The sequence below is a fragment of the Hemitrygon akajei genome, chromosome 31 (genome assembly GCF_048418815.1).
Source record: "Hemitrygon akajei chromosome 31, sHemAka1.3, whole genome shotgun sequence".
In the NCBI taxonomy this organism is placed as follows: Eukaryota; Metazoa; Chordata; class Chondrichthyes; order Myliobatiformes; family Dasyatidae; genus Hemitrygon; species Hemitrygon akajei.
The window spans coordinates 16,104,895-16,123,552 of NC_133154.1; the positions used below are offsets into that span (position 1 = coordinate 16,104,895).

The following is an 18,658-nucleotide window of genomic DNA, read 5'->3' on the forward strand; positions in this document are numbered from 1 at the left end:
ATTAAAAATATTAAGTTATAATGCAAAAGAGGTATAGTGATATAGTTTTCTGATTTTCAATGAGATCCTCTTCATTCTTCTAAGCTCCAGCAAGTACTGTTCCAGTGACATCAAATGCTTCTCATACAGTAGCTCCTTCATTCTCAGAATTATTCCTGTGAACCACCTCTGGACTCTCTCCATTGCCAGCACATCCTTTCTTAGATAAAGGGCCTCAGACTGTTCCCAATACTCCAAGTGTGGTCTGACCAATGCCTCATAAACCCTCAGCATTACATCCTTGCTTTTATATTCTACTCCTCTCAAAATGAATGCTAACATTGCATTTGCTTTCCTCACCACTGACTCAACCTGCAAGTTATCCTGCACAAGGACTCCCAAGTCCCTTTGCACCTCTGATTTCTGAATTTTCTCCCCATTTAGAAAATAGCCTGTGTCTACCAAAGTATGTGACCATACACTTCCATACATTATATACCACCTGCTATTTCCTTGACCATTCTCCTAATCTGTCTAAGTCCTTCTGCAGTCCTCACCCCACTCCGACAAAAACATACTCATCAAGGAGGACAAGCATGGACATATTTTAAATATTCTTTCCTTTCCTTTAGTCGAAGATTACGCCACTCAGTATCAAAGCAACTACAGTCACTCAACGTCACTCTGAGCTTCCTGGTAGTGATTCCTCTGCCTCTTTCTGCAGTGGAGTTGGGCAGCTTCTATCATCGAGGACCCACACCATCCAGGACTTGCCCTCTTCCCATTATTATCACCAATGAGGAGGTACAGGAGCCTGAAGACAGACAGACACACACACATTTTTTCTCTTCCACCATTCTTTATGAACAGCTTTTTCCCCTCCACTATCAGAGTGGTCCATGAACCCACAAACATCAAACGGCTATTCCTCTTCTGCACTGAATTAATGCATATAATTTCTTGTTATAACTTAACAGTATTTGTTATATACCTTTCTCCTTTCTGCTGCCACAGAACAACACATTTCACCACATATGTCAGCGAGAATAAACCTGATTTTGAATCTGATGTAATGGGAGAGGAGTTAATTATAATGCGAGGGGTGGGGGACCAGCAGGATAAAGCTGATCCAAACAAAGGCACGTATGGCTGAAATACAAAGCAAATCCATACAGAAAGTAAGTAGCAAGAGGAGGGATTCGGCCGATTAGAAATCAGAAGCTTGCTTGGGTATCCATATAAAGCACGGCTGAATACTCTATCAGAGAAGAGGATGCTGCCAATAGCACGATGGTAAAGTTGATGCAGCAAAAAGTGGTAAAGGGGGAGACAAAGGAAAAGGGGAATAAACACTGTACAAGAATTTTAACAAAAACTTCTCCCAATATAGAGACACCAGAAGACTGGACAGTGGCAAACGCAGTAACTTTTTGAAAAAGTATGCTTGTAACTGTAAACCAGTCCACCTAATTGCGGTAGGGGAATAGGTTTTAACAGTAATAACAATAGGCGCTCGGAAAGCTGGTACAGACCTGTTAAAGTCGAATCATGTCTGACTAACTCAATTTTGCTGTCAAAAGTAAGTCAAAGGGGATGCAGAATTTTACTGTGGATTTTCACAAGGCATTTTGTGAAGTCCCATGTAAAAAGGTTACCAAGCAAAAACTGGGGACAATGAAGTACAGGAACCAGTGGCTTCACAAATAAAAGATTAGCTCAAACTCAGAAAGCAGAACGACTAGTAAACAGTTGTTTTCTAGACAGGAGGATGTTGAGCACTAAGAGGAAAGTAACTGGGCCTGAAACTTTAATGATTCGATATGGGTATACAAGAGGACAAAGCTGCAGTCAACACAATACTCAGCAATGTGATAAATAGTGCAGAGGAAAGCAATAGACTGAGAGAGGACATACACAAAGTGGCCACTTTATTAGGTTGACCTGCTCATTAATGCAAATATCAAATCAGCCAATCGTGTGGTAGCAACTCAATGCACAAAGGCTTGCAGGCATGGTGAAGAGGTTCAGTTGTTGTTCAGACCAAACAACAGAATGGGGAAGAAATGTGATCTAAGTGACTTTGACAGTGGTGTGGTGAACTACATATACCTGTCTGGACTGCTCCTGTGGCTCCTCCCACTGACCCCTGTATAAAGGCAATTGAGGCCTGATGCCCGGCCTCATTCTCCAGGATGTAGTGTTGTTCATTCTTCCAGTCAATAAAAGCCGATTCCTCGCTTCTTACGTCTCAGAGTGAGTTATTGATGGTGCATCAAGTGGGATGATTGTTGGTGCCAGGCAGGGTGATCTGAATATCCCAGAAACTGCTAATCTCCTGGGATTTTCACACACAAGTGTCTCTAGTTTACAGAAAATGGTGCAAAAGTAAAACTACCTAGTGAGTGGCAGTTCTGTGAGTGAAAACACTTTGTTAATGAGAGAGGTTAGAGGAGAATGGCCAGACTGGTTCAAGCTGACAGGAAGGCGACAATAAGTTGAATAACCACGCGTTACAACGGCGGTGTGCAGAAGAACATCTTTAAACACACAGCATGTCGACCCTTGAAGTGGATGGGCTACAGCAGCAGAAGACCATGAATATACACTCAGTGGCCACTTTATTAGTACAGGAGGTGGCCACTGAGTACATGATAGGCTGGCAGAACGGACAGAGAAACGGCATGTTTTCACCAGATAAACAGAAGCCGTCTCCATTAGAAGGTTTGAGGACCAGGAGCACACAGATCAAAAGGATGAGAAGACGACTCACAGAACAGCACAGGAACAGGCTTTTCGACCCACCTTGTCTGGGCCAAATACAATGCCAAATTAAACTAAATCTCTCCTGCCCACTCAATGATTTTTTTAAAAAAACATGCCGGGGGCTGACGTGGTCTGGGATTCATCACCTGTGAATGTAGTAGAAACAAGAACTGAACGAGCACTGGAGGAAAATTAATTTGCGAGGTTGCAGGACTTAACAGATTACTCGACAAGGGGCCATCATGGACTCAAGTGATGGGGCCATCTTCCTGCACTGTAAAGGGTAGTGTAGCGGCTGGCATTATGTTATTACAGCGCCAGGTACAATTCCTGCTGCTGTCTGTAAGGAGTTTGCAAGTTCTCCCCGTGACCGCACGGGTTTCCTCAGGGTGCACCAATTTCATTCCAAAGATGTACAATTGGTCACGTGGGCGGTGCGGGGTCATCGGGCCAGAAGGACGTGTCACCGAGCTGTATCTCTAAATAAATAAAAGTTGCCACGTTTGAAAAGTTTAAAAATAATCTGAAACATGAAGGAAAAAAAATACTCCACCGATTAATTTTTTTTCCCCCTCTGTGGGAATGAATGACCGGTAGGGCATTCATTATCACAGGATTAAAAGGGGTACTTATGATGTTAAAAGCAAGTCCCAACTTTGTGTCAAGTTAATGAGGAATTATTATGCAAATGCAGCAAGTTTAAAAAAATAACGAGGTTAAAGGGTGAGATCCTGTTTATGGAAAGTAAATGGAGTTAATCAGTCTGCAAATTCTGAAGGCTGACAACGTAATCGCTTAATCCCCTAAATTTGCTGGCAAAATTGTGCATTAATAACAGCATGCATCACAGCACATCGCTTCTCTAGCAAGATTTAGGCCAATAGTTACATTGTTAATCTGTTGTAATGTGATTTCTGTTGAATCTTGAATTCCCACACACACACACACACACACACACACACACACACACACACACACACACACACACACACACACACACACACACACACACACACACACACACACACACACACACACACACACACACACACACAACACCCCCCCCCCCCCTTGCTTTCCAGTATTTCAATTCCCTAGCCAAATACTCTGTAAAAGTAATTAGCATTAGGACCTTTTACATAAAAATCTTAAACCTGAATTGGCACATATTCAGGCACAATAAGCCAGCTCCCACCAGGAAATTTTCTCCCAAATCTGCCTTTATAATATGCTTGTTCCTTCGATGGGCATGCATTCCCCCAGCTACATACCAATCAGTTGGATGTTTAATATGTAATGAGTGGCAAGCACAAGTATTTTTAGAACTAACTCTCTATAACCTATGGTAGACACAAAAGATTCTGCAGGAAATCCAGATTAACACAAAGAAAATGATGGAACTCAGCAGGTCAGGCAGCATCGATGGAAATGAATAAGCAGTTGACATTTTGGCCGAGACCCTTCATCTGAACTGGAAAGGAAGGGGGATAGAAGCCAGAAAAAGACGGTGGAGGAACGGGTCGCAGTACAAGCGTTAAGGTAATGGGTAAAGCCAGGTGGGTAGGTGAGGTGGGGGGGAATAAGAAGCTAGGAGGTGATTGGTGGAAAAGACAAAGAACCAATTAAGAAGGAATCTGACTGGAGTGGAGAGTTGGCTGTGGGGAAAAAGGGAAGGAGTGGCACCAGGGGGAGGTGATAGGCAGGTGAGGAAAAGAGACAAGAGGGGCGCCAGAGTGGGGAAAGGACGCAGAGGAAGGAGAAGGGGGAAAATTTACCGGAAGTTAGAGAAATCGATGTTCATGCCATCAGAACAGAAGCTAGCCCCGATGGAAAATGAAGCAATGCTCCTCCAGCCTGCGAGTGACCTCACCATGGACCGACATGTCAAAATGGGAGTGGGGACTGGAATTAAAATGGTCAGCCACCAGGAAATCCTGCTTGTTGCGAAGCTACTCAACCAAGCAGGCCCCCAATCTATGTCGGGTCTCACCAACGTAGAGGAGGCCACATCGGGAGCACCATTCTTTTCTCTGCTCTAAAGGGACATCCCTCTCTCCTGACGCTGTGCCCCCAATACTAGACCCACCCCACTATAGGAAGCATCCTCTCCACATCCACTCTGTCCAGGTGTTTCAATATTCGATAGGTTTCAATGAGATTCTTCCCACCTCCCTGTCTTTTAAACTCCAGCAAGGCCATCAAACGCTCCTCATACATTAACCTTTTCATTCCTGGAATCACTCTCCTGAACCCCCTCTGGACCTTCTCCACTGGTGGCACACCTTTTCCTAGATAAGGGGCCCAAAACTACTCACAACAGTCCAAGTGCCATCTAATGAGTTACAAAGCCTCAGCCTCACATCTTATACTCTATCACTCTTACATTCTAGTCCTCTTGAAATTAATTCTAACATTGCAGTTGTTTTCCTTACTATTGATTCAGCCTGCAAGCTAACCCGTAAGGAATTCTGCACAGTGACTCCCAATTCCCTTTGCACCTCTCATTTTTGAAGTTTCTGCCCATTTAGAAAATAGCCTATGCCTTTATTTCTTTTAGCAAAGTCCTTGACCATCACTTCCCTACACTATATTCCATCTGCTACTTCTTTGCCCATTCTCCCAAACTGCTACAGACTCACTGCTTCCTCAACACTACCTGCCCCTCCACCTACCTTTAATCGTCTGCAAACTTGGCCATAAAACCATCAATTCTGTCATCCAAATTACTGACATATAACTTTAAAAGAAGCAGTCCCAATGGCGACCCCTGCAAAACATCCCTTGTCACCAGCAGCCTCCTTATATTCTCTTTTTCTCCTGCCAATCAGCCAGTCTACTATCCATGCTCATACTATTTCTGCAAATCCATGGGCTCTTATCTTGTTAAGCAGCTTCATGTGTGGCACCTTGTCAAAGGCCTCCTAAAAATCCAAGTAAGCAACATCCATTGACTCCATTTTGTGTATTCTGCCTGTTATTTCCCAAAGAATTCCAACAGATTTGTCAGGCACGATTTCCCCTTAGGGAAACTATGCTGACTTCAGTCTACTTTATCATGTGCATCCAAGTACCCCAAAACCTCATCCTTAGTAATGGACTCCAACATGAAGTCAGACTGTTAATTTCTTTTCTTCTACCTCTCACTTCTTAAACAGTGGAATGCTATTTGATACTTGCTATTTTCCAGTCCTCCAGAAACATTCCAGAAGATAGTGATTGTTGAAAGATCGTTACTAATACCTCTGCAATCTCTTCAGGTCTCTCTTTCAGAACCCTGGGGTGTAGTCCATCTGGTCCTGGTGATTTCAGATCTTTCAGCTTCCCAAGCACCTTCTCCTTAGCAATAGCAACTACACTTACTTCTGCCCCCTGACACTCTCAAATTTCTTGCACACTGCTAGTGTTTTCCATAGTGAAGACTGATGCAAAACACTTAAGTTCATCCACCATTTCTTTGTCCCACATTACTACCTCTCCAGTGGTCCAATATCCACTCTTGCCTTTATTTTACTCTTTATGTATCTGAAAAAACTTTTAGTACCCTCTTTAATATTTTGACCAGCCTATTTTCATATTTTGCCATATGTTGGTTTTTTTTTAAACTATCCAATCCTCTATTTTTTTGCTCTAATATACAGTAGCATGCAAAAGTTTGGGCACCCCAGTCAACATTTCTGTTACTGGGTAAAAGATGATCACAGAGTAAAAGATGATCTGATTTCCAAAAAGGCATAAAGTTAAAGATGACACATTTCTTTAAAATTTCAAGCAAGATTACTTTTTTATTTCCATCTTTTACAGTTTCAAAATAACGAAAAAAGGAAAAGGGCCCGAATCAAACGTTTGGGCACCTTGCATGTTCAGTACTTAGTAACACCCCCTTTGGCAAGTATCACAGCTTGTAAACGCTTTCTGTAACCAGCTAAGAGTCTTTCAATTCTTGTTTGGGGGATTTTCACCCATTCTTCCTTGCAAAAGGCTTCTAGTTCTGTGAGGTTCTTGGGCCATTTTCCATGCACTGCTCTTTTGAGGTCTATCCACAGATTTTCGATGATGTTTAGGGTCAGTGGACTATAAGGACCATGGCAAAACCTTCAGCTTGTGCCTCTTGAGGTAGTCCATTGTGGATTTTGAGGTGTGTTTAAGATCATTATCCTGTTGTAGAAGCCATCCTCTTTTCATCATCAGCTTTTTTACAGAAGGTGTGATGTTTGCTTCCAGAATTTGCTGCTATTTAATTGAATTTATTGTTCCCTCTACCAGTGAAATGTTCCCCGTGCCACTAGCTGCAACACAAGCCCAAAGCATGATCGATCCACCCCCGTGCTTAACAGTTGGAGGGGTGTTCTTTTCATGAAATCCTGCACCCTTTTTTCTCTAAACATACCTTTGCTCATTGTGGCCAAAAAGTTCTATTTTAACTTCGTCAGTCCACAGGACTTGTTTCCAATATGCATCAGGCTTATTTAGGTGTTAATTTGCAAACTTCTGATGCTGAATTTTGTGGTGAGGATGCAGGAAAGGTTTTTTTCTGATGACTCTTCCATGAAGGTCATATTTGTGCAGGGGTCACTGCACAGTTGAACAGTGCACCACCTCTCCAGAATCTGCTAAATCTTCCTGAAGGTCTTTTGCAGTCAAACGGGGGTTTTGATTTGCCTTTCTAGCGATCCTACGAGCAGATCTCTCGGAAAGTTTTCTTGGTCTTCCAGACGTCAACTTGACCTCCACCGTTCCTGTTAGCTGCCATTTCTTAATTACATTACGAACTGAGGAACCGGTAACCTGAAAACGCTTTGCTATCTTCTTATAGCCTTCTCCTGCTTTGTGGGCATCAATAATTTTAATTTTCAGAGTGCTAGGCAGCTGCTTAAATGAGCCCATGGCTGCTGATTGTTGGGACAAGGTTTGAGGAGTCAGGGTATTTATAAAGCTTTGAAATTTGCATCACCTGGCCTTTCCTAATGATGACTGTGAACAAGCCATTGTCCTAACAAGCCAGTTAAGGTCTGAGACCTTGGTAAAAGTTATCTGAGAGCTCAAATCTCTTGGGGTGCCCAAACTTCTGCATGATGTTCCTTTCCTTTCTTTCACTCTAAAATTATACAAAACAAAAATAATACACTAACCTTGCTTCAAATGTTGAAAAGAATGTTTCAACTTTAACTTTATGACTTTTGGAGATCAGTTCATCTTCTACTCAACTATTCACAGTAACAGAAATTTTGACCAGGGGTGCCCAAAGTTTTGTATGCCACTGTATGCCCTCTCTTTTGCTTTTAAGCTGTTTTTGACTTCTCTTGTCATCACAGTTGCATCATCCACCCTTTAAATTCAACACTTCATCATCTTTGGGGTGTATCTATCCTGCGCCTTCTGAAATGTCCCCAGAAACTTGAGCCAATGCTGTTTTTCCATCATCCCTGCTAGTATTCCCTTCCAATCAACTTTAGCCAACTGCTCTCTCAGGCTTCTGTAATTCACTGCTCCACTGTAACACTGATAATCTGACTTTACCTTTTCCCTCTTACACTGCCAGGTGAAATCTATCATATTACGATCACTGTCTCACAAGGGTTTCTTTACCTTTGGCTCCCTAATCAAATCTGATTCATTACACAACATCCAATCCAGAATTGCCTTGCCCTTAGTAAACTCAACCACAGACTGCTCTAAAAACTCATCTAGTAGGCATTCAACAAATTCTCTCTCTTGGAATCCAGCACCGACCTGATTTTCCTAATCTATTTGCATATTGAAATCCCTATTATAACATTGTCTTTATTACAAGCCTTTACTATTTTTCGTTGAAATATATATTGGACATCCTGGCTACAGTTCAGGGGCCTGTACATAAGTCCCATCAGGGTTTTTTCTTACCCTTGCAGATCCTTCTTAACTTTACCCACAAGGATGCTACATCTTCCTATCCTTTGTCACCTCTTTGTAAGGATTTGATTTCATTTTTTACCAACAGAGCCACCACACTCCCCTCTAACTACCTGATCTTTTGTTGCAATGTGTATCCTTGGATGTTAATCTCACAACTATAATCTTCCTTCAGCCATGTCTCAAAGATGTCCACAACATCACAGCTTCCAATCTCTAACTGTGCCACAAACTCATCGACCTTATTCTGTACACCGTGTACATTCAAATATAACACGTTCAGGCCCATATTCATCACCCTTTTCGATTTTACCCCCGTGTTACATTTCACCTCATCCCACTGACTGCAATTTTGCCCTATCATCTGCCTGTCCTTCCTCACAGTCTCACTACACACTACATCGACGTATACCGACTGCCCCATCACGCTGCTTCCCATCCCCCTGACAACTGAGTTTAAACTCTCCCGAACAACTCAAGCGAACCTGCCCGCAAGGATATTGGTCCCTCCTGGGTTCAGGTATAAAATTTCCTTCTTGGTACAGGTCATACCTTTGCCAGAAGAGATCCCAATGATCAGAAATCTGAAACCCTGCCTCCTGCACCACTTCCTCAGCCACTCATTCACCTGTACTATTATCCTATTCCTGCCCTGACCAGCGCATGGCACTGTGAGTAAAGACATTAAGACATGTAGGTTTGATGGACACCAGTTTGCACAGACCATTAAGGCCTACCAGTGTCCTCACCGTAATTTCTTCCTCAAATCCTTAACCCAGCCATAATTTCCCCTTTGTACCGATGAGCAGATGGCTCCCAGTAGGTCTATTCATTAAAAACAAAAGAAAATCTACAAATGCTGGAAATCCAAGCAACACAGACAAAATGCCAGAGGAACTCAGTAGGCCAGGCAGCATCTATGGAAAAGAGTACAGTCAATGTTTTGGGCTGAGACCCTTCAGCAAGACCAATAGTCTTGTCCCAAAACGTTGACTGTACTCTTTTCCATAGATGCTGCCTGGCCTGCTGAGTTCCTCCAGCATTTTGTGTAGGTCTATTCATTATATCCATTACAATTGTTCTATTCTTTTAAATCTAACTTCTAAGAACTATAACTGTAACACTATCCTGCATTGTCACTGTTTTTCTTTTGTACTTCAGAAACCACCGCTTCTACAAAAGATCTATCATCAAAGCTCTCCACTATCCGGATAAAGCCATTTTCTCACAGCTACCATCAGGCAAGAGGTACAGAAGCCTAAAGCCCCATACCCCCAGGTTCATGAACAGCTACTTCCCATCAACCATTCAGTTCTTAAACCCACCGGCAAAACCCTAATCACTACAGCTTAGCAACATGATGACAACTTTGATCACTTTGCACTGAAGTATACTTCATTCCTCATACCTCGATTGTGTCCTCCTTGTAAAAATTGTGAATAATTTATGGTTAATGCATGCTTTTTCTTATGAATGTAGCTTATATGACGCTTTCTGCCTGTGAGGCTGCTGCAAGTACCGGTAAGTTTTTCATTGTACCTGCATGTACTTGTGTACAGGACAATAAACTCCACTTTAACTTTATTACCTCAAAGTGGTTACACTTTGAAATTACCTTTATGGATGGCAAGCTAAACTAATTATTCACAGCATCTTAGTACATATGAGTTGTCCATTACACCTGCTGGCATTCAGGGCAACAATGAAGGTCCTTCACCTGTCTGTCTTTGACCACGCAGAGGTAGAAGGATTCTTCATTGCTGTTTTCATAACAATTTTGTTTGACCAGTCAGGTTTGTTAGCCTTGACCTGAACCTTTAAATCCAGACCACTCTTCCTCTGTCAATAGACAACAGATGCAGGAGTAGGCCATTCGGCCCTTCGAGCCAGCACCGCCATTCAATGTGATCATGGCTGATCATCCACAATCAGTACCCCGTTCCTGCCTTCTCCCAATATCCCTTGACTCAGCTATCTTTAAGAGCTCTGTCTAACTCTTTCTTGAAAGCATCCAGAGCATTGGCCTCCACTGCCTTCTGAGGCAGAGCATTCCATAGATCCACAACTCTCTGTCATCTACCCTTTGACCTGTTTGGCATGGGTAAGCCTACAAAGAGCCAAAGCACAAAGCCCTGACTTGCCCTGACAAAGCACAATAGCTCTCAGGCTCATTAAGGCATGCAAGCCTCCAAAACATAACAAGGGGTTGTGGTCCTTAGTACATGTGTTAATAATAAACTAATAGCAATGCACGAGAGGTAGTTCACTCCTCAAACCCTTTGCCTCAATGCAGCTTCTGTACTGAAATTTTATTGTTTTCACAAGGGGCAGTACCTTGGAATGGAGGAGAACCTCCTTCCCCTTAGATTCTGTGAGCTCTGAGACAAATGATGACACCATTGTGGGAGCTACAGAGCGTCAGAGGAGAAAGGAGGTGCCAGACAGGTTGGACAAGTTTGTAGCTCCAAAGGTGGTGCACTCCTTGTGTTGGCGCGTGGCCAAGTGGTTAAGGCATTCGTCTAATTATCTGAAGGTCGCTAGTTCAACTGCCGGTCTTCCACACAAAAAAAAACCTTGCCCAGGCTTGCGCCCTGGAAACTTTCCAAGGTGCAAATCCATGGTCTATGAAGACTAACGGAGTAAAGACTACACTACACACACCCTTTGCGATACGTTCACAAGGCTTCTGCCCGCTCTTAACACATGGATTGAAAGTTCCTCCTATGAATGACCACTGAAGTTCCTTCGTGTCAGTGCGGAGCGGATAGGCGGACGTTGCATTCCCTTTTCTCTGGGGGGGGGGGGGGTTGTGAACAATTTCCGTCTGCCTGGTAACCTCCAGCTATATAATGGAACTTTAATGGAGTGGCTGTTTTGGGAGTCTGGTGGCAAGCATGAAAGCGATGTGCCCTGCCTAACAAAACCAGTTTTGGTGATGTTGGCCTGCTGAAGAACATTGATGTCCATCCATCCATGAACGTTGAAAATCCATCTTCAGTGGACTTGGAGGATTTTACAGGCAATACTGAAAAACAGGAATCACTGCGGATAAACAGACTGTGTTCTGCACCGGGTTTCAGGCCTTGACTTTTTCCTTAATTAATCAAAGGCTACCCTGGTGCACTGAAAGTGATAGCAAATTTCATCAAAACCTAGACACAAGAAATGCTGCTGGTGCTGGAGATCTAGAGCAATACACACAATGTTCTGGGGGTGCTCAGCAGGTCAGGCAGCATCTGTGGACGGGAATAAACAGTTGATGCTTCCAGCCGAGACTCTTCATCAATACCTGCTTTGTTAATTGGTGGCTCCCAAGATTATAAATCAGAGCACTGAGTATAGGAGTTCGGATGTAATGTTGAAATTGTACAAGGCATTGGTAAGGCCAAATTTGGAGTATTGTGTACCGTTCTGGTCACCAAATTACAGGAAAGATGTCGACAAAATAAGAGAGAGTAGAGATTTACTAGAATGTTAGCTGGGTTTCAGCACCTAAGTTACAGAAAAAGGTTGAACAAGTTAGGTCTTTATTCTTTGGAGCATAGAAGGTTCAGGGGGGACCTGATAGAGGTATTTAAAATAATGAGGGGGATAGATAGAATTGACGTGGATAGGCTTTTTCCATTGAGAGTAGGGGAGATTCAAACAAAAGGACATGAGTTGAGAGTTAGGGGGCAAAAGTTTAGGGGTAACACGAGGGGGAACTTCTTTACTCAGAGAGTAAATGTGTGGAATGAGGTTCCAGTAGAAGTGGTAGAGGCAGGTTCGATATTGTCCTTTAAAAAAAAAGGATAGATATATGGACAGGAAAGGAATGGAGGGTTATGGGCTGAGTGCAGGTCAGTGGGACTAGGTGAGAGCAAGCGTTCGGCACGGACTAGAAGGGCCGAGATGGCCTGTTTCCGTGCTGTAATTGTTATATGGTTATAAAGCAGTGGAGCATGAACTCCAGAACTTCATCATAGACTTTTGCTGTCAATGGACAGTGTTGTCCAGTGGAAGCAATTTAGTAGAGCAATTCCATCATAGTGATAGGGGCACAACCCATTCTCCTGCATGCTTCAGTGAATAAGCTGACAACGTCTTGGAATTTGGCTTCTGAATGCATGCAAACATAAACCATCTGCTCGTAGAGCAGCTTGTCAATAGTCTGGGATTCACTTCCGAGTCTGATGAATACACCATAGTTTTCACCGGCATCACCAAGACCTGTTTGGATGAGTGTGTGCCTTCGAGAGCATACCAGACATACCCAGATCAAAAGCAGTGGGTGAACCAGGAGATCTGCAGTCTGAAGATCCAGAACTATCCCAGAAGTCCAGGTACGACCTATGGAAGGCCATTGTAAGAGCAAAAAGAACAAGTCCGATTGAGGCACGAGATAGAATCAGATGCACGTCAGGCCAATACTTCCTACTAATGAAATTTGTGAAATTTGTGAAATTTGCCATCATGAATGGCAGAGACGCTTCACTCCCAGATGAGCTCAACACCTTTTATGCACACTTTGAAAGGGAGAATAGAACTACATCTATGCGAAGCCTTGCAGCATCCAGTGACCTGGTGATCTATGTCTCGGTGGGCCGATGTCAGTACATCTTTCAAGAAGGTGAACTTTTGCATGGCGTCATGCCATGATGGTGTAGCTGGAAACGCTCTGAAAACCTGTGTCAACCAACTGGCAGGAGTGTGCAAGGACATATTCAATCCCTCACTGTTGCACTCGAAGGTTCCCACCAGCTTCAAAAGGGTGACAATCATACCAGTGGCCAAGAACAGCAGGGGTGAGCTGCCTCAATGACTATCACCCAGTGGCACTCACATCTATTATGATCAAGTGCTTTGAGAGGTTGGTTGTGGCTGGAATCAGCTCCTACCTCAGCAAGGAGCTGGACCCACTTCAATTTGCCTATCACCACAATAGGCCTACAGTGAGCGTAATCTCATTGGCTCTCCACTCGACTTTGGATCACCTGTACAATAGTTAAACTTACGTCAGGCTGCTGTTTATTGACTACAGCTCAGTGTTCTATGCAATCATACCCTCAGTTCTAATCAAAAGGCTCCGAAATTTTGGGCATCGCACGCAAAATGCTGGAAGAACTCAGCAAGCCAGGCAGCCCCCATGGAGGGGAATAAACAGTCCACACTCTTTATTCCCTTCCACAGATGCTGCCTGACCCACTGAGTTCCTCCAGCAACGTGTATGCAAATGTTTATACGTGTGTGTGTGTGTCTTTGTGCCCATACATGTGCTTGTGCACCACAAATTACTGTATGTTTAAATACATGAGTCACGTACGTCCTTCCCTCTACAGTACTATTCCTTGGAAGAAACTAAATTCCAAAAAGTAGTTGGATGTACACTAGCAATGCTGTGCTGGGGTTCCCAATCTTTTTTTATGCCATGGACCCCTACTATTAAGTGAGTGGTCTGGGGACCCCAGGTTGGGAACCCCTGCTCTATAGCATCAAACAATATCCCGCAACCTAAAGGAAAATCTCCTGACATAAGGTTTTATCCATTTTTACCATGCAGAACTGCCTTATATCCATTTCATTGAATCATAGGACTACATGACACAGAGGGAGGCCAGCTAACACACGGTGCTTGTGCAGGCCCCTTGCTAAAAGAGTTTTCCAAGTACCATTTCTCTGTAAGCCATTCAGCATTTTTCTACATTTATGATTTTTAATTTTATTTTATTGGGATACAGTCGGCCCTCCTTATCTGCGGATTCCGCATACGCAGATTCAACCAACCGTGGATTGGGAAAACCCGGAAGTTCTCGCTCCAGCACTTGTTGTTTGAGCATGTACAGACTATTTTTTCTTGTCATTATTCCCTAAACAATACAGTATAACAACTAGCATTTACATTGTATTAGGTACTATAAGTAATCTAGAAATGACTTAAAAGTACAGGCAGTCCCCGGGTTATGAAAGAGTTCCATTCCTGAGTCTGTCTTTAAGTCGGATTTGAAGTCGGAACAGGCACATCCGGTATTATTTAGCATCAGTTAGTCAAATGTTTTTCTTAGTATATAGTACATATTTTACCTTTCTATGCATATAAAACACTTAAGAAACATACATATTTCAATAATTAAACCATTGCGTTGCTTAGTAATAATTGTAGCTTTCATCAGGGCAGGGCCTTTCACATGCTCCATTAAAATTGTTCCGATTGTTGACCGACTGTAGCCTAACGCTTTTCCAATGACCGATGGCGTTTCACCTCTTTCCCATTGCTTTATTACTTCCACCTTATTTTCAATCGTGATTACTTTTGTGAACAGAAACACCGCGGATTCAGAGCTGCACCGCCAGGTCCTAATGTTCACCGCACTGAGACATGTTAAGTAAGGTGTGGGGTTCCACTGGGTCCTAAAGGCCACTGCACTGAGGCAGGTTAAATAAGGGACTTGAGCATCCATGTTTTTTGGTATCCGTGGGGGGGGGTCTTGGAACCAATCCCCCACGGATATGGAGGGCCGACTGTATATGGAATAGACCCCTCTGGCTCTTCAAACCACTCGGCCCAACAATCCCCCCCCCCCCCCCGATTTAATCCTAGCTTGGTCACGGAACAGTTTTCAGTGACCATTTAACCGACACACTGGTATGTCTTTAGATTGTGGGAGGAAGCCCACACAGTCACGGGGAGAACGTACAAACTCCTTACAGGCAGCGGCAGGAACTGAACCCAGGTCACTGGTACTGTAAAGTGTTATGCTAACCACTACGCCACCGTGGCACCTCAAATAGCCATGTCTGATGGGAGTCCATCACAACTTGCATCAAATTCACTTCATTCATATTCTTTATAAATCAGGAGAGTGCCTCTGATCAGTGTGGGCCAGATTTGAAATCTATTGTCAAAGACCCAAGTTCAGAGTGTTACACTGGTTTCGTTCTCATTCCCACCACATACCGATTTCCACCCATTATTATATAATACAATACTTTATTCAGAAGACATAGGAAAAATATTTGACTTGCACCTTTTGTCATACAGTTGTCTCATGGCACAATGGGTAACATTTCAGAGAGCAGACACAAAAGGGTGCAGATGTTGTAATCTGAAACAGAAGAAAAACAAACTGCAGGAGGTAGAGGGTCAGTCAAAGTTTTGGGTTGAGGTCTTACATCAGCACACCATTTTCATCAGGGTTACATTCTAAACTATTTAGACCAGGAGTTCCCAACCTGGTGTTATAAACTTCTTTTGATCTACCCAATACAAAAACACCACGTACTACGATGAAAGTAACTTTAACTCTTTATTAGCAAGTTACTCGAGAGAACCCTCCTTAAGCACTCTCTCTTGGAGGCTGCTTCGAGGGTCTCTCCCTTGCTTAATGGTTTTGGTCCATGGTATAAAAAAAAAGGTTGGGAACCCCCGATTTAAAGAAAGATTCAGCTTTAAAATATCAGGAAATACATGACAAAAGAGGGTTCTGGCCCAAAACATTGACTGTACTCTTTTCCATAGATGCTGCCTGGCCTGCTGAGTTCCTCCAGCATTTTGTGTATGTTGCTTGGATTTCAAGCATCTGCAGATTTCTTGTTTGTGAAAGGAATTTTATATCTTCTTAATAAACAGATCAAAGATGCTAAAAGTTGCACATGGTATCCTTTCTCCAGAAAGGGAATGCTAAGAACTGGTGGGATTTTGGTAGGGGAAACACGGTGAAAGTATTTCTCATGGAAGTTCAAAGCTAGTTTAGAAAAAGAGTATCAATAAATCTCATCTCCACCAAGCTTCCCAGTGAAGTACAGCTAACGCGTAGGAAGAAAGGGAAACCATCCATTTTCTGTAGTTTACACAAGAACTGACATTTGGCCAACAACTTTACAGTAAGCAGATGACACTTACGTAGGTGTACACTTCGAGGACAACATTTCAGACATTGCTGACTTGTTGACTGATGAACAAGAAAGAATAGCATTTATATCAAATGTCCGTAAACAAAGTTTCACAACCAAACTGCTCATGCCACATAATGCTATCATTCCCAACAATAATGACAAGACCCCAGAAGACATGGAGTACTCTCCATACCTTTGACCTCATGAAATTCAGTAACAACGTCTCTGACCATACGAGGAAAGAACATTCAAGGCTCAAGTCCCCAGTACTGGGCAGAAGTGATGTGGATTACCTACAGCAGGTATCTCAGAGCACTAGAGAGGTAACACCAATGCCACCTGTTGAACTCTTACAACTTCATCAGTAACAACCACCAAGAGTGTCCTCAGCTAGAATCCCCAGCAGAAGTTTTAATCACATACAACTGGATCCAAGGGTGAGACACATTATTTGCAAGCCTGTCATCAGTCTGAAACAGGCACATTGTGCTGAGCTCTATTACCAGCTGGACAGGGAAAAGGCTTTGAGGTTAGAGTCATAGAAAAGTACAGCACAGGAACAGGCCCTTTGGCCCATCTAGTCCATGCTGAACCAATTGAGCATCATCATTGACTCATGGCCCGTAACTGCTCAAAACAGAGTATTCAGTATTCATGAGAGCATGAAGGCGGCAACAGAAGTGCATTACCTCCCAAACTACCTACACACACAGTCAAGCACCTCCTACCTCACCTGTGGCAGTCTGCAGATCCCACAGAGGGTGCTCATCGTCCACCTCAGAACTGCAAAAGCAGCAAGATGTCCTTGACCTGAAAGGGGCTGACTAAAGATGCTTTCCACCAGGGTACAATGGGGAGAGGTGAGTAGGTCACCAATACATCTAAAGGATTTGTAGGGATTTCATTTACCCAGAGAGTGGTTTAGACCATAAGAAAAGGGGACAGAATTTGGTCTATTGAGTCTGCTTCGTCAATTCATCATGGCTGATCCACTTTTCCTCACCCTGTATCCCTTCATGCCCCGACTAATCAAGAATCTATCAATCTCTGCCTTAAATATATCCAAAGACTTGGTCTCCACAACTGCCTGTGGCAATGAATTCCACAGATTCACCACTCTCTGGATAAAGAAATCCTTCATCACCATTCTATAAGGACAACCCTCTATTCTGAGGCTGGGTCCTCTGGTCTTAAGACTCTCCCACCATAGGAAACATCCTCTCCAATTAATCCACGTACAGTAGATGTGAAGGAGGTGCATTCAAGTGCAAGTTTGAGAGAGAAAGGACTGTGATGGATAGGAATAATGGGAAACTGGTACTGAACATAACACCAGCTGAATGGTTTCATCCCTTGCATTAATCCAGCCTTCACACGCTGCAATATCAAAGTTATACATTTCTTATTATACTGCCCATCTCAGAAACATAGAAACAGCAGAACACAACACAGGAACAGGCCATTCAGCGCACCATATCTGTGCCAACCACAATGCTAAATTATATTAATTCCATCCTCTTGCACCTGGTCTGTCTCTCCATTCCCTGCCTGACTGTATGTCTGTCTAAATATCTGAAACATTGCTATTGTTTCTACTACATCCCCTGGCAGGGCTTTTCAAACACCCACCACCCTCTGTGCAGGACTCTCCCCTCACACATCTCCTTTAAACATTCCCCTTCTGACCATAACCCAATGGCCTCCAGTGTTTGATGTTTCTACCCCGGGAAAAGGATTCTGTCTACCCTATCTATGTCTCTCACACCTCATATTCCACCTGGGTAGCCTTCAACCTGATGGCATGAACATAGATTTCTCAAACTTCCGGTAATTGCCCCACCCCAACCCCCCTCCTTCACCATTCCCCTCTCTCACCTTATCTCCTTACCTGCCCATAACCTCCCTCCCTTTCCCTTTCTTCCATCAGATTCCCCCTCCTCCAGCCCTCTCTCTTTCACCAATGGACCTGTCAGCTCTTTACTTCACCCCTCCCCCATCTCCCAATTTCACTATCACCTTGTACTTCTTCCTCCCTCACACCACCTTCTTACTCTCACTTTTCCCCCCAGTCCTAATAAAGCGTCTTGGCCCAAAACATCGACTGTTTACTCTTTTCCATAGATGCTGACTGGCCTGCTGAGTTCCCCCAGCATTT

General features: G+C 43.4%; 1 protein-coding gene across 10 annotated transcripts in view; it reads right to left on the reverse strand.

Annotated features, from left to right (window-relative positions):
• LOC140719429 (myosin phosphatase Rho-interacting protein-like) overlaps nt 1-18,658 on the reverse strand; it is a 290,247-nt gene that overhangs the window by 268,710 nt on the left and 2,879 nt on the right. The gene's annotated exons all lie outside the window — the stretch shown is intronic.